This window comes from Vulpes vulpes, chromosome 12 (genome assembly GCF_048418805.1).
Source record: "Vulpes vulpes isolate BD-2025 chromosome 12, VulVul3, whole genome shotgun sequence".
In the NCBI taxonomy this organism is placed as follows: Eukaryota; Metazoa; Chordata; class Mammalia; order Carnivora; family Canidae; genus Vulpes; species Vulpes vulpes.
In genome coordinates, this window is record NC_132791.1 from 70,885,533 (window position 1) to 70,903,686 (window position 18,154).

Sequence of the window (18,154 nt, forward strand, 5' to 3'; positions counted from 1 at the left end):
AAAATTCTTGATGCTTCAGAATGAAACAGACAATATTATTCTCATCTGAAAGAGCCAACATTTCTGTATCTACAAGTTTAAATCTTGCCCATCCTTCCACATCCATCTCTAAAATTCTGTCCTTGACTAGATCAGTTCCCAACCATTACCCTGCTCTTGACTACTCCAGTTAGAGATAAGGTCCTAAAACAGATGGCCACAGCATACTGATGTGCCTGGAGCCATCAAGGTATATCAGCCAATTTTGGAAAAAATTGGAATTTACTGGTTCTACAACTGATTACACATACTGTTTCAGGGACATTTATCAGATGAAATGTTGAACTGAGTGGACTGGGCCATCTTGCAAGGTAAAGTGGGGCTCAGCTTGCTGCATATATAAAGACATAAATTGAAGCTGGCACCAAAGAAAAGTTGCTTTTTTTTTTTTTTTTCTTTTCGCTGTAGCATGAGGCATCTTTGTCTCAAGAGACTATAAGAGAATGTGGCCAGGATAGTGCACTGTTGTGTTCAAACAGCAACAGCAACAGTGTTGTAAGGTAGCCCAGTAGAGGGGCATCTGGGTAGCTGGGTCAGTTGGGTGTCTGACTCTTGATTTCAGCTCAGGTCATGATCTCAGGGTTGTGGGATCCAGCCCCGCTTAGTGCTCCACGCTGAGCATGGAGTCCGCTTGTCCTTCTCCCCTAGCCCTTCTCCCAATTGCATTCATGCTCTCTCTCAAAATCTTAAAAGAAAAGGCAGCTAAGTGGAAAGGCACCTACAGAGGCATTTATAGACAGCACAGAATAGTGTTACCCAATAGCAGGGTCTGCTTTGTACTTGCCACTATCTTGTTTTAGTGTCATTTTGAGTTTTTAAACTCCAGAGTGCCACCAGGGAGACTCATACTTGACAGTATGGAGTGATCAGATAAGGTTGAGAACATCCTGTGACTAGTGTCTCTATTACATGTAATACAGCACGACGGTGTTCCTAATTGCTCTCTATGGCTTATGTGCTTTGACTGGAGACAAGGATTTGATTTATATTGTCTTTGGTATTTCAGTGCTCCAAACCCAATACCTATTTGTAGGTTATTTACATAACCTGCTTTTGGCCATTTTACTCAGTTGGTTTAAATTGGATTAAATAAAAGTAGGAATTTACTCTCAGCATCCTGTGCCAGTTAGTATAATAATCTTACATGGTACCTCAACCTCTTTCTATTAAGTTAGTTACTATTAAGTCAGTTACCTAGAAAATAAACACCCTTTGGTCAGAAGACTTAATGAAGTCTAAATTTCTGTGAATCCACTACCAACACTGGAAAAACTGCCTAATCCAGTAGCTTCATTTCTATGCAAGAACACATATGCCCAAGAAAACCTTAAGTTAACTTGCATATGTGTTCTTGCATAGAAATGAAGAAAATCTTAGTTTTGAAAAGCAACCAAAGGAATATTCTTGTATAGTCTGGCACAGATATTCTATGTGCTTAACCTCAGACATAGGAAACAGTCATCTCTGAGAACAGAGCTCCAGAGAAAAAGTCTAAACTGTTGCATAAATTAATTTTAACAAAATCTTAATGTCTCTATAGAGAAATGTGAAGACATAAACAATCCTTTACAGAGTTATAACCTCTGGTTTAAGTTGCCTATTACTGATAATTACCATTGTGTACTCAAATTTTTCATTTGTGTTTAGCTATCAAATATCCACTAAGTAATTAAATAACCACTGTATATCCATGATGTCCTAATTTAATCATCTAAACAATACCCTGTAAAGTGATTGATCTTTGGTATTTGCTCTAGGTCACAGTTATCAAGTATTAGAACTAAGATTTAGTCTTAGGCTTTGCTTGCTCTGAAGTACTTTGCATTTAACCATTCTGCTAACTGCTTCAACTCCTTACAACAAAGTATATAGCAACTTACTTTACTTAGTCCTTATGGAAAAATATGCCGAGTCCATCATTCAGCAACACCAAAGGAGTTTGTCTTAAAAAAAAAAAAAAAAAAAAAAAAAAAGCCAAGCCACTTTCCACAGTGATATATCATCGAGAGCTGCTCATGATGAAACAATGGGTCAGTTTTATCTCCAACACATCAGGATCATGAAAGGCCTCAGTGTGCCTCATTCACTGTTCAACAGGAAGTCACAAAGGACTCTCCTGCATCCCACACTGCTGAAGATGGATAGTACCCCACGTTCCTCCAGTGTCTCCTGATGCTGGTTGTGAGGAGATTCACACAGCACAAGATTATTAAGCAGGATTCAGTCCCATCAGAAAATGCTAGAAGAGTTCCCTGATACACAAAACACTTGGCCTAGTGTATATGAGGAGGGGCGTAAAAGGGTGCTGGAAGGTGCTAGAGGGACTAGGATAGGCTGGTATTTCCAATCTCCTTGTAAATTTTCACTGCTTCCAATGAAAAGGCTTTGGAGCCAGGTTAATAAATTACTTTCTCAACCCCCACTTGCCAATAGTCTCAACTATCAACCATCCAGTAAGCCATTGCAGGGAAAATATATTTACCTAAATCCTAAATATCTTGCAAACATTGTAGAACCCTACGTAAAATGTGTAATACATATTCATCTTCAAGTCTTCTGGAGTTAACCCTTTCTTTTAATGTGTAATCGTCAAGTTCCTATGTCATGTACTTATGCCACACACTGACCTAAGTACACAGGATACAAAAGTATACAAGACAAAGTACCTGCCCTTATACAGCTTAGATTCCAGTGGGGGAGAGAGAAAAAATAGAATAGAGAATAGAATAGAATAGAATAGAATAGAGAAAAATAGAATAAAATATTTCAACTTTTTTTTTAGATTTATTTATTTTAGAGAGTGAGATCAAGGGTGGGGGACAAAGGGAGAGGGAGAAAGAATCTTCAAGCAGACTCCCTGCTGAGTGTGGAGCCTGGCACAGGGCTTGATCTCAGGACCCTGAGCTGAAACCAAGAGATGGATGCTTAACTGACTGAGCCAGCCTGGTGCCTCAAAATACTTCCACTTCTTCAAGCCTTTTAACAGAGTTAGCCAGGGATGCTTGGGTGGCTCAGTTGTTTAAGTGTCTGATTCTTGATTTCAGCTCCAGTTATGATCTTAGGGTTGTGAGACTGAGCCCACATTGGGCTCTATGCTGGACATGGAGCCTGCTTAAGATTCTCTCATCGCCCTCTGTCCCTCCCCTTCCCAATAAAACAGTTACCCAAAGGCAGATCACTTAGCAATTCTTATAATTACCATTCAAGTGCCTCCAGCTACTGCATAAGCCAATGTTTCACCTCAACCTGAACCTCATCCCAGTTCACCACCAGTGAGAGTTTTTTCCTAGATCCAAAGGCAGTATCCTTTTTTTTTCTAGTTCATCACCTTTGTCTCCACTAGAAGCAGTGTTAAAGGGACATCTTTGCCCTATTCCTGTTTGTAAAGTGAATGCTTCCAAAGTTTTTATTAGATTTCATGTTGTAAACTTTCCTCTCAGTACATTGTGAAAGTATGTCCATACCAATAACTATTTATATACAGCCAATCCTCGTTATTGGCAGATTTTGTATTTACAAATTCATTTACCCATTAACATTTATTTGCAACCTTAAAATCAATACTCATGACACTGCACGGTCATTCATGGACATGAGCAGAGTGGCAAAAAATTTGTTGCCCAATGCATATTATGTACTTTAACAAATCAAATGGAAAATCCGTTCCCAGGGTTATTAATTTTATGCCAACATATGTTTAGTACACTTGGTCATAATGTTCATGTTGAGGGTGCTTTTTTCATCAATGAATATTAGCTGAGGTAGCAAGGCAATGTGTCTTCTTGCTTCAGCTCTCACACTGTAAACAAGTGCCCTTGTCAGTCTATTTACTGCTATGTTTTCTACATATCTGTGCTTTTTGTTGGTGATATCACTATTTAAAATGGCCCCTAAGTATAGTGCTGAAATGCTTTGTAGTGTTCCTAAAAGCAGGAAGGCCGTCCTGTGCTGTATGGAGAAAATGTGAGCGTTAGGTAAGCTTCATTCATGTATGAGTTCTGGTGCTTTTGTCAGGAGTTGAATGTTAATGATTCAATATGTGTTTGTTAAATAAGGAGAAACATTTCAAAGATTATGTACTGATTAGTTGACAAAAAATTAGAGACTCTGAGGAAACTAATTTTATTTCCCCCAGGAGCAATAATTTAGTTACTAAGCGTTCTTAGCAACTTTATGTAACCTTTAAAGAATTACTGCAAATGATGAGAATCAACTGCATACATTAAGATACAAGAAACATTGCATGGGATATACTTGTTCTAAAAAAGTACTCATTGAAGTGGGAAACAAAAGCAGAAGAGAAATTGTTAAATGGGGAGGTCATTTTCAGAGTTAATTAATTAGTTATTAGTTTCATGAACTAATTATATTTCCCTGATTCTTTGGGTCTTCTTAACAACAGTTCCTTGTTTTGTAGAATTTGCTTGTAAAATTTCTTAAAGTTATAACCTATCTACACTGTTCTGTTGTTCCATTTACATTGTTACATGGTTTCCACAGGGGTCACACCAACTCATTTCACTCTTTTGTCCACTAATTCTCACTAATGAAAAAGCACCCTCAACATTAACGTTAGGAGTCCATATCCTGAACATGGATTGGTATAAAATTAATAACTCTGAAAGCGGACCTCCCCATTTAATTTGTTGAAGCATATAATACCACCTTTCATGGCATAACTTTCCGATTTTTCTACATTATTTTGCATCTCTTCATCAACATCTATGCAAAAAAAAAAACACTTTCTTCAAGAAATGTAATCCACTTTAAAAGATGGTCATGGCAAATGTCATAAAAAGGATCCACTTCAGAATTTTTCATTTTCATAAGCAAAGCTCTCCTTTTTGAGAATTGTCTTGACAAAGGGATAAACTTTTCATCAATTGTTTAACACATTCAACAACTTCCTTTATTTTTTTATTTTTTTTAAGATTTTGTTTATTTATTCATGAGAGACACAGAAAAAGAGAGAGGCAGAGACACAGGCAGAGGAAGGAGAAGGCCCCATGCATGGAAGCCTGACAGGGGACTCAATCCAGGATCATGCCCTGGGCTGAAGGCGGCGCTAAACCGCTGAGCCACCTGGGCTGCCCCAACAACTTCCTTTAAACTGTAAGAGCACTTCGGAGGAACTATTTGCTTTTCTTTCAATTTGAATAATGCTATTGATAATGAGATATTAACAACTATAAACAAGCAATAAAGAGGCTTCACTTAGTGGACTATTTAAAAAGTCAACAAAAATTTGGAGACTTTTTTCTTCAGAATTAAAGTGTGATTTTCAGTGCTTTCTAAATAAACCAGGGATTCTCCCAACTGTATTTGTTAAAGAGAACCAATGGGTTTTTGAGTTCAAGAGAATTGAAGAATACTGAATGCCAACAAACTCAAAAAATCTTTTAGTCGCTGAGTTAAAACAGTATAAAAGAGTAAAACAATGACAATTGCTTTAATGTCAGTAGAATGACAATAGATGCTGTTTGAGCAGCATTTTGCAGAACATGGCCAACAACCAGCACCTTGGAGAGAATCGTGTGTGCTGCTTCACTTCTGGACCAAAATTGTCTGCAGCTTTATGTAAATATCCATTGAAAGTTGTATTTGTATTCCACACTAAGTTTTTTCTCCTATTAACTCCTAACTCAATAAACTCATCTCTGCAAAAATTTGCTCTTCTTTCTAAGCTTCTTATCTGGGATGGATTTCTCTCAGTTTTATAAGCAAGACCTTTTAATGAGAAAAAAAGTTCTACATGTGAAAACGTACTTGGAATTTTAGAATTAGAAAATATTCCAAAAGCACTAAAGCCAGTGATTTGAGCTGAAAGTCTTATCTGTACAGCATAGAAGGCCATCTGTTACAACTTTTTCTGTGATTATTTTATCTTCATTAATCAAAAAATGTGTTATTGCTTTCTTTGATGCTAGTTGAAGAAATCATGTATCCCTTATGCTCAATGCTTAGAGTATGCTGGGTTATATCTGAGTTTCCATCATTTTTTATATTAAATGAATAATTGCACACATTACAAAAAGCTATGAAGAATTTTTCTTTGTTTAACAAATGCCAGTGTTTAGAAAATTCATCACAAAATTTGCATTTTGCATTTTGGCATTTTGGAGTTCATATATATACAAATAAAAAAGAGGGTGATAGCGATCACTCTTAAACAAAAATTAGAAAAGATTAGTTTGATCATTTCAAAGCTGTGTTAGTGCATCTGCCACCCATAAGTCTGAACTAATAACAGATTGTAATTTGGAATTAATCCAGCAAAAAGGTTATGAATTCACCATAAATTGAACTTGTTATCTGATGCAAAAAAGGTGAATTTCCTGTTTGCTTGCAAGGGACAGTCTTCCCAAACGCAGCCAGAACTGATCTTACATAAGGTTTTGGGAACCTTGCATTTAGACATTGGTGGGTTTCAGAAGCAGAGGTATTTAGGAATTGATGGACGTTCAAAGGTGCTAGTGTGGTTACTGATGTAAGGCTGCAATGACTCATTCACTTTTTGTGTCATATATTTTAGGCTCTGTTGTTAGATGCATATATGTTTATGAATGTTTTATCTTCCTGATAAATTATCTCTTTTAATATTATAAAACATTTCTTTTCATCCCTAGTAACCTTTGCTCCCTTAATTTTGTCTGGCATTAATATAGCCACTTTAGCTCTTTTTTGGTAACTATTTACATTGTCTATCTTTTTCCATCCTTTTAATTTCGACCTATTTGTATATTTGAATTTAGAGTGTCTCTTAGATGGCACACAGATTGTGCGTTTTTGCAAACCTGCCTGTCAATCTCTGCCTTTTTATTGAAGTGTTTAATCTATTTACATATTGATACCATTGGATTTACATCTGGCATTTTTTAAAAAGATTTTATTTATTCATTCATGAAAGACACATTGAGAGGCGACACATAGGCAGTGGGAGGAGCAGGCTCCATGCAGGATGCCTAATGTGGGACTCGATCCTGGGATTCCAGGATCACGCCCTGAGCCAAAGGCAGACACTCAACCGCTGAGCCATCCTGGTGTCCCATGACGTCTAGCATTTTGTCATTTGTTTTGTCTATATAGCTTTTTTGTGCCTCTGTCCTCTTATTGCCTTCTTTTGTGTTAAATGGATGTTTTCAGGTGTGCCATTTTCCTTTTTGTTAAAAAAACCTATATATTTGGAGTTATTTTTAGTTGTTGCTCTGGAGAAAACAATATGCATTTCAACTTATACAATTTCAAGTGAATATTAACTTAATTCCAATAGTATACAAAAACTACTCAAATATGGTTCTCTTCCTACCTTCTCCTTTGTGATATTGTCATGCATATTCCATTCTCATACATTATGAGCCCAACAGTAGTTTTTTTGTTTTAAGATTTTAAAAATTCATTTATTTGACAGCACAAGCAGGGGGAGCAGCAGGCAGAGGAAGAGGGAGAGCAGACTCTCTGCTGAGCAAGGAGCCAAAAGTGGGGCTTGATCCCAGGACTCTGGGATCATGACCTGAGCTGAAGGTAGACGCTTAACTGACTGAGCCACCCAGGCACCCCTAATAGTAGTTTTATAGTTATGGTTTTATGAGTTGTCTTTTAACTTATTTAAGAGAAGAAAAGACTATATATCATATCAACAGAATAAAGAACAAAACCCTCACAATCATTTCAGTAGATGCAAACATTTGACAAAATCCAACATGATAAAAACACTCAACAAACTATGGATAGAAGGGAACATCCTCAACCTGATAAAGATCATCCATGAAAATTCATAGTTAACATCATACTCACTGGTGAGTGATTGGATGCTCTCCCTCTAATTCCAGGAACAAGACAAGGAAGTCTGTTTTCATCATTGCTATTCAACATTGTACTAAATGTTTTAGCCAGGGTATTTTAGGGAAGAAAAAGATATAAAAGGCAACCATATTGAAAAGGAAGATGCACACCTATATTCACAGATGACACGAAAATATATACAGAAAAACCCAAGGAACACATAAAAGCATTGTTAGAACTGATAAATGAATTCAACAAGGTTGCAGGATATGAGGCATACCTTGGAGATATTGCCAGTTCAGTTCCAGATCACTGCAATCAAATGAGTCAAATGAATTTTTTTGTTGTTTCCCAGTGCACACAAAAGTCATGTTTACCCTATACTGTAGTCTATTAAGATGCAATAGCATTATGTCCCCCAAAATAATGTACATACCTTAATTTAAAAATACTTTAGTGCTGGGACGCCAGGGTGGCTCAGACAGTGGCTCAGGGTCTGCCTTCAGCTCAGGGCCTGATCCAGAGATCAGGGGATCAAGTTCCACATCCTGCTCCCCTGGGGGAGCCTGCTTCTTCCTCTGCCTATGTCTTTGTCTCTCTCTGTGTCTCTCATGAATAAATAAATAAAATCTTAAAAGAAATACTTAGTGCTAAGGTTTGCTAACAATTGTCTGAGCTTTCAGTGAGTCATAATCTGTTTGCTGGTAGAGGGTCTTTCCTCAGTGTTGATGGGTGTTGACTAATCAGGGTGGTGGTTGCTGAAGGTTGGAGGGGCTGTGGCAATTTCTCAAAATAAGATAATAATGACGTTTGCTGCATTGATTGACTCATCCTTCATGAATGATTTCTCTTTAGCATGAGATGCTGTTTGATATCATTTTACCCACAGTAGAACTTCTTTCAAAATTGGAGTCAATCCTCTTAAACTCTTCTGCTGTTTTACAAACTAAGTTTATGTAATAGTCTAAATGCTTTGTTGTCATTTCAACAGTCTTTGCTGGCATCTTCACCAGGAATAGATCATATCTCAAGAAACCACTTTGCTCATCCATAAGAAGCAACTCTTCATCTGTTAAAGTTTTACCATGAGATTGCAACAATTCAGTCATATCTTTGGACTCTACTTCTAATTCTAGTTCTGTTATTTCCACCGCATCTGCAGTTACTTCCTCCACTGAAGTCTAGAATCCCTCACAGACATTTGTGTGTGTTGGGATCTACCTCTTCCAAACTCCAGCATTTACAAATGCTGATATTTTGACCTCTTCTTATGAATCACAAATGTTCTCAATGGCATCTAGACTGGTAAATACTTTCCAGGAGGTTTTCATCTTACTTGATCCATACCCATCAGAAGAATCACTATCTATGGCAGTGGTAGCCTTATGAAATCTATTTCTTAAATAATAAGACCTAAAAGTCAAAATCACTTCTTAATCCATGGGCGTTGTGTTAGCAGACATGAAAACAATATCAATCTCCTTGTACTTATTCGTCAGAGCTCTTGGGTGACCAGGAGCATTGTCAATGAACAGTAATATTTTGAAAGGGATCTTTTTCTGAATAGTAGATCTCAACAAGGGGCTTAACATAACTAGCAAACCATATTGTAAGCAGATATGCTGTCATCCAAGCTTTGTTGTTCCATTTATAGAGCACGGGCAGAGTAGATTTAGCAGAATTCTTCAGGGTCTTAGGATTTTCAGAGATGGTGAATGAACACTAGCTTCAACTTAGAGTCATCTGCTGCATTAGCCTCTAACAAAAGTCAGCCTGTCCTTTGAAGCCAGGCACTGACTTCTCCTCACTAGCTACGAAAGTCCTAGATGGCTCTTCCAAAAGAAGGCAATTTCATCCACATTGAAGATCTGCTGTTTAGTGTAGCCACATTTGTTAATGATCTTAGCTAGATCTTCTGGAATCAGAACTTGCTGAAGTCAGAACACATAGCATTTATCAAATACGTTATATGAGTATGGTCTGCAGTGCCCCCAAAACAATCACAATGATAACATTGAAGATCACTGATCACAGATCCCCATAAGACATATAATGATGGAGAAGTTTGAAATATTGTAAGAATTACCAAAATGTGATGCATAGACATGAAGTGACAAAATGCTACTGGAAAAATAATGCTGATAGACTTGCTCAGTGCAGGGTTACCACAAACCTTCAATTTGTGAAACAAGCAAAAAAATAAAAATATTTGTGAGGTGTAAAAAGATGAAGTATGCCTGTACAAAAAATCATTGCCAAACCGATGTTAAGGAGCTTCTTCCTATGTTTTCTTCTAGGAGGTTTATGGTCTCAGGTCTTACCTGTAAGTCTTTAAAATATTTTGAGTGAATTTTTGGAGGATAAAATTAATTTTCTGCATTTCATTTTTCTGCATGTGGCTATCCAGTTTTCTCAATATCATTTGTTGAGGAGACTATTCTTTCTCCATTGAATGCTCTTGCTTCCCTTGTCAAATACTAGCTGACTATCTATGGCGGGTTTATTCCTGGGTTCCCTAGTCTGCTTCATTAGGCTCTGTGACTGTTTTCATGCCAGGACCATATTGTTTTAATTACTATAGCTTTGCAGGGTAGTTTGAAATCAGGCATGTGATATCACTGTCTTTGTTCTTTCTCAGGATTGCCTTGGATATTTGGGGTCTTTTGAGTTTCCATACAAATTTTAGGATCGTTTTTTCCATTTCTGTGAAAAATATCATTGGAATGTTGATAGGGATTGCACTGAACTTCTAGATGTCTTTGGGTCTGTGGATAATTTAACAATATCAATTCTTTTTTAAAGATTTTATTTATTTATTTATTTATTTATTTATTTATTTATTTATGAGAGAGAGAGAGAGAGAGAGAGAGAGGCAGAGACACAGGCAGAGAGGAAGAAGCAGGCTCCATGCAGGGAGCCCGATGTGGGTGTGGGACTCAATCCCGGGTCTCCAGGATCATGCCCTGGGCTGAAGGAGGCGCTAAACCACTGGGCCACCGGGGCTGCCCTATCAATTCTTAACAATATTAATTCTTCTGATCCCTGAACACAGGATATTTTTCCATTGGCATGTCTTCTTCGATTTCTTTCAACAATGTCTCATAGTTTTCAGTGTACATATCTTTTACTTCATTAGTTAAATATATTCCTAAGCATTTTATTCTTTTGGATACTATTGTAAACATAGTAGTTTTCTTTATTTCTTTTTAGATGTTTCATTCTTAGTGTATAGAAACAAAACCGATGTCTGTATTTTGATTTTATATCCTGCAGCTTGACTAAATCTTGTTGATTAGTTCCAACAGTTTTTTGGATGATTCTTTAGGATTTTTCTATGAATAAGATTACATTATCTAGCAGAGACTCTTTTATTTCTTCCACTCCAATTTGGATGCCTTTTATTTCTTTGTCTTGCCTAATTGCTGTGGCTAGGACTTCCAGTACTATACTGAATTGAAGTGGTGAGAGTGGGCATCTTTGTCTTTTTCCTGATCATAGGAGAAAAGCTTTTATTCTTTCACTATTGGGTTTAATATTACCTATGAGTTTGTTGTATATGACCTTGTATTATGTTGAAATAAGTTCCCTCTTCACTTAGTTTGTTGAGGGTTTTATCATGAAAGGATGTTGCATTTTGTCAAATGCCTTTCTGAATATTGAAATGATCATATGATTTTTATCTTCATTCTATTAATGTGGTATATCACATTTACAGATTTGCATATGTTGAACCATCCTTGCATCTCAGGGATAAATCCCATGTGATCAAAGTGTATATAATTCGTTTATTGCGTTGTTCAATTTGGTTTGCTAATACTTATGTTGAGAGTTTTTGCATCTATATTCATCAAGGATATTGTCTGTGTTTTCTCGTAGTTTGTTGAGTTTTCTCAAAACAGCTATTTCAAATTCCTTATCAGCTAGATCACAAAATTCTGTGACTTTGGCCTTGGTTATTGGAGGATTACCATTATGTTAAAGGACAGGTTTCCTTGATTCCTTATAGTCTTTGTAGTTTTACATTGCTCTTTTCACATTTGAAGAAGCCGATGCTTTCTCAAATCTATACTGGTTGCTTTTATACAGGGGCATATTGTTTGTTGATGGGGTTTTCTCCAATCTTCTTTGGATACACCTGCTCCACACTTCTTGCTTCCTCTTTTGATCTAATTCTTACTTAGGCTTTTATGTCTTCTCTGGTTCTCACCTGACTGCCTCTCTTTTGTTTTCCAGAAGGTAGTGCCAAAACTCAAGCTTGTGGCTTTTCCATTGCCCACAGAAGGAGGGAAAGATCCTGTCCTGTTTTCGGAAAGCACTTAATTTACCAGACTTGTTCTCACTGCTGTACTTGGGAGAATGCATGAAGAGCTGGCCACTACATAGAAATACAAGGTGGTTCACTCGTGTCACTGTCCTCTCAGTTTTTAGGGATTTTTTCATTTTTACTTGCCAGTTTTATAATTATATAATTCCACTATTGAAACTGTAAAACAAGGTACTTTTTTTTTTTTAAAAGATTTTTATTTATTTATTTGACAGAGAGAAAGCACAAGCAGGGGGAGCAGCCAAGGGAGAGGGAGAAGCAGGCTCCCAGTCAAGCAGGGAGCCTGATGTGGGGCTGCATCCCAGGACTCTGGGATCATGCTCTGAGTCAAAGGCAGCCACTTAACTGACTGAGCCATCCAGGTGCCCCAAAACAAGGTACCTTAGAAGATATCTGATTCTGTGCCTATTCCCTCCATTATTTTTCTTCCACTGTCATACAGATAACTGCTTTATTTTATTGGGGCTTTGTCATTTTGTTGGCTTTATCTTTTCTTTTATGAAATATGCAAATATTATATATATTTGTTTAATTGGTATATATTTTATATACATTATAATATTTCATTCTATCTCCTTTCTCTGATGAAATTGCAATACACACATTCTACACCTTTTTTCCAATAAAGTCACATATCCTATGGATCACTCCACTGTGGAGTTTATAGAGCTTTTCTTATTCCTTTTTAAAGCTGCATAGAATAGAATTGCTTTGTGTAAATGTACCGTAGTTAATCTAACCAGATTCCTATTGATGGATATTTGTGTTACCTCAGATTTCAATGTATTTGGAAATTACATTTCTACATGGATGAAAAGTATACATTTAAATCAGTTTCCAAATTCCTGATCAGCAAATACCAAATTTATAATATCTTAGCCCAAGCTGGACCTTTTGAGTTGACATCTTTCCAAGGCACACATACCCAAGACCAGCTCTCCCTGCAACCAGGAATAGAGCCAGCCAAAGGCCTTTCAAGCCACTCTTCAGCCCTCTACCTCCCAGATGAAGTCTTCTTTTGCATAAAACATTGTATCCTGACCGCAAAGAACTGCTGACCTATCAGAGGGACACCAAATCTCATAGCACAAATCCTTGGCCCTCCTTCTTTTGAAGATTCAGAATAGTGATGTCAGAATGGGTGTTCACATCCTTCAAGATACTGTTGGAACTAAATCTGCCATGCATGTTAAATCTCAGTCTCCCTGTATCCATAATGGCACAACTGTCCACCTGGATGCTCAAGGAGCAGTCTCTTCTTTTCATGTCTCTCACCTGTGCCATCAGCACACCTGCTAGATGTCCTCCCATGGCTGATCATCTAGTCTTACTCCTCATTGTCTCTCCCCTAGGCTACCAGAAGTTCTCATAACTGGTTTACCTGGATGTTCTATAATTTATTTCAGTTCTGACACTCTATCTGGAGATAGAATCATATTCCACAAATCCTATAGGACTGGCCTTTCATCCCCTTTCAAATATCAGTTGCAAAGCCAAGTTACTGCCTGTGCTTCTGAGCAACTGGCTACAAATGGGGGTTCCCACAACCCCCTCCTTGGACTTCAGATGCCAGCTACAAGTCCAGGTTGCTACCTGTACATCTGACCAACTGGCTATAAATCAGAGGTGCCTTCCTCCCTTGGGTTTGATTAATGTGCTAGAGTGGCTCACAGAACTCAGAGAAACATTTTACTTACTAGATCGCTAGTTTATTACAAAAGGATGTGACTCAGGGACAGCCAGATGGAAGAGAGACATAGACAATGTTCAGGGGAAAGGGCCAAGAGCTTCAATGCCCTCTCTGGGTGCACCAGTATCCCCAGATCTCCACATGTTCACCACCTAGAAAGCTATCTGAAACTTTTTTTTTTATTAAAGATTTTATTTATTTATTCATGAGAGAGAGAGAGAGGGAGAGAGAGGCAGAGACTCAGGGAGAGGGAGAAGCAGGCTCCACACAGGGAGCCTGATGTGGGACTCTATCCCAGGACTCCAGGATCATGCACCGGGCTGAAGGCAGGCACTAAACTGCTGAGCCACCCAGGGATCCCTGAAACTTTGGGGTTTTTATGCACATGTCATTGCATAGGCATGATTGATTAAATTATTGGCCATTGGTCAATGATTCAACTTCTGGCCCCTCTCCCCTCTCCAGGGGCCAGGGGGTGGGACTGAAAGTTCAACCCTCTAATCATAGATTTGGTTTTTTGGCAACCAGCTGGTACCCTTTAGTGGGAATCCCAAGTCACCTCATTAACATAACAAAAGACACCACTATGGCTCTCTTTACTTAAGAAACCTTATTTATCACTTAGGTTTTTGGAGTTCTGCACCAGAAATGGGGATGAAGTTTATATATTTCTTATTATAAATCACAATATCACAGAAGCTTAAAAGTCAGCCTACCCTAACCCTAACCCTAACCCTGACTTTTAAGGATTAAGGATTAATCACCAAAAAAGAGCTCAAATCTTTAAAGGTATATAACAAATTCCAGCACAAACAACATAAAATTGACACTGGCATATAATAAAATATATATTTTTTTAAAACCCGGAAAGAAACAGGAAAATATAACTCACAACAAGATTAAAATTAATCAATAAAAACAGTTCTAGGAAGAACATGGATAATAGAATTTGTAGACAAGGGCCTTCAACGTAATTATATTATACTCATTTTTTTTCAAGACAGTAAAGGAAAAATTAGGAGCAAAAAGTGATTGTATTAGAGTTCTTCAGAGAAACAGAATCAATAGATTTGTGTGTGTGTGTGTGTGTGTGTGTAGGTGTATGATTTATATAAAAACATATTTTTATAAGAACTGGTTCGTGTGATTATGGAAGGTGGCAAGTTCCAAAATCTGCAGGGTGAATCAGGAAGCTAGAGTCCAGGGAAAGCCAATGGCTAGCTCTATTCCAAGTTCAAAAGCCCTTAGTTATGGCTTCCATTCAAACAGAATGTCCTGAAATGTCTGGGGAATGTATGGACTTATTTCCATTCCTGGCATTAACATACAGGCATTCTGGGCTTCTCAATGGACAATGGCAGTTGTATTACCGTCTCTGCTTGCATTTTTCCAAAGATAAAATCCAAACTATCCGGTTACTGCCTGTAATCCCAGTTCCTGTGGCTTGTTCCTTGACATCCTCACATCTCATTAGGCTCCTGCTCAGTATGCATGCTGCAGCCACGCTGACCTTTGCTCATTTCCAATATGGCAGGCAGTATCTTTGGCTTATGGCCATGGTTCTGCCCTCTTTGCCAGAGTGACTCTTTTCCCATACTCCTAGTTACCTCTTATCAGCTCTTAGGTCTGATGAGAAATGTATGGCCTCCCTGGGAGGTCGTCGCTGACTCTGAGACTTGCCCACAGACAACGTGAGGTGTTCCGCCCTTTGAGAACTTGACAAGTCTATGGTGCCTCGTCTCCTGTTGTTCTGCAAACTTGCTGACACCAAGGGTCTTGTGGGCACAGTGAATGTACCGTGAGAGCCATGCTTCTCACAATGAGCACTGAAGTCCCTGGAGGGCATTTCAGAATTTCCAAAGTTAGAATTCTTTTTCTTTTTTAAAAAAGATTTTATTTTTATTCATGAGAGACACTGAGAGACAGGCAGAGACATAAGCAGAAGGGAGAAGCAGACTCCCCATGGGGACCCTGATGCTGGACTTGATCTGAGAACCCCTGGATCATGCCCTGAGCCGAAGGCAGGTACTCAATACTGAGCCATCAGGCGTTCCCCAAAGTTAGAATTCTGTATGCTTCAGCCTTGTGAGCTATTAGCCTATGGTGGGATGTAGGCCTTTTGTGAAAAAAGTTTTTAATTGACAAGCAGATTTGAGAACCATGGCCTCAGAGTCACCAAGAGGGGATTTTCAGTGGGCTCTGCCTAAGATTAGCATTTAACAATCAGAGAAGCAGGGACTTTATTAGCTTCCCAGCACAATGTGATAATACAGGAGAGCCTCCTGGAGACTTTCCAAACCTTTTTAAAAATATTAAAAAATTATTTCTGTTTATTTACTTGAGAGAGAGAAAGCACAGAGAAGGAGAAGCAGATTCCCCACTGAGCAGTGGCTCTTGATCCCAGGACCCCAGAATCATGACCTGAGCTGAAGGCAGACACAACCAACTGAGCCACCCAGGCGCCCCTCTAAACCTTTTTTTAAAAAAAATTTAAAGGGGGAGGATAAATCCTCAGGCTGACTTCCCACTGAGCAGGAAGTCCAATGGACCCTGGGCTCAATCCTAGGATCCACGAGTTCATGACCTGAGCTGAAATCCTGCAGACTTTCTAAGTAGATTTGGCCAGCTCTTGCCCATCAGACTTGATTAGGCCCCAGATAAGTCTAACCACCCTGTATTCTATAGGCCCAGATGGTTCTCAGGAGTATTCAAGGTTGAGATGTTCTGCTTCAAGTGGTAAATCGCTCTTTGTCCTGTACTCTGAGAAGATGATGGAAAGCCATGGGTAACCTGATGATCAGCCTCTTGATAGCATAGTGGTTCACAAACATCAGGGAAGCATTATATGACCCTGGCCCTTTGTTTGGAAATGTAGATCCCCAGATGTAGCCAGTCACAGGCAACAGGTGCTCCTGGGCCAAATCTGTACCCCAGGATATCTTGCCATCCACACTGGTTTCTGGGGGACCATGGAGTAAGAAGTAACCTTGACTTCTGAGTCATCAAAGGAACACAGCATCATGATGTTCCCATGATAATCTTGGTATGCTCCATGCTGTCCTATGGTATGGACTTGTCCCTGGAGTCCTGTGGCAAATGAAGAAGAGGGAGCTGGTGGGTGAGTGTTTGGGTCATGAGGCCCTAGGGCAGGACGCCCCCAGTCTACAGATGGGAACCCAAGGGGGAAAGTGTCTGGATCCCTTGGAATGCCTGGGGCCTCTGCTTTTAACCACCTCATGGAGAGAGAGCCTCAGAGGATTGAGCATATTCAGGGCCTTAAAGCCTGTGGGCATCTGCTTCACTGCACAGATTCCCCAGCCAGCCTGGAGAATGGAAGAAGGGCAGCTGAGCTCAGACTGTGACAATCCAATCTCAGTAAGGTCCGTTGAACCCATGGCTACCTGTAAGTAACCAACAGACTCCTTTATCTATAAGTGCCCCCTATATAAAGGACCCACCGTACAGCAGGAATATTGGGGAGAGGAGAGTGAGGAGAGTGACATATCCCAAGTCACCTAGGAAGCTTGAGTTCCAAGTTGTCCCTTGGGTTTTGTCTTCATTATACTGGGACCTCTCCAATTCTGGCCCCCAGGTAGAAAGAGAAAAGGTTTGACAATGAGTTTCAATTTTTAATTTGACAATGAGTTTGAGGAAGAGGAACATGGACTGTCATGAGAACATGGACTGTGATGTTCCTTTGTCCCTCAAAAGGAATCAAGATCAAGTTTCAAATTATTTATAAGTCCTGGATTTGGTTCAGGTCATGAAGGATGCCCCAGGATCCTGGGAGAGGTGATGAGTAGGAAGACAGGTCTCAGGTTTCCCAGGAAGCTGAGCACCTTCCCTGCCCCTTGCTCTGTTTTAGAGTTGAATCCAAGCCCTGGTCGCAAGGCAGAACTAGAGCATCATTTAGTTCTATTTCACATTTGAAATGTTTGGGGAAGGAAAGGAGTCAGGATATCTCTTATTTCTCAAATGGAACGGGGTCCAGGTTCAAATTTTCTTAAAGTTCAAGATCTGGATCACAATCAGAGGGGGATCAATCAGTGCTGCTGGGGGCTGAGGACTCTGCAGGGGAGAAAGACAGGAAATGGGCATGGACTTGACCATGGAAGGTTCATGTTCTAGGCCTTCTTTTATGGTTTCTGAGAATTCTCTGCATAGACCATGGATTTGGGGGTCCCAAATGGAAGATGGGTGCTGGTTCAGGTCTGGATCTGGTACTTGGTGAAATGGCACGTCAGCCATGTCAGCACAGGGAGGGCTTGAGAGAGAGAAAGGCACATGGAGAGCTCATGAGGATGTCACCCATCCTCTCC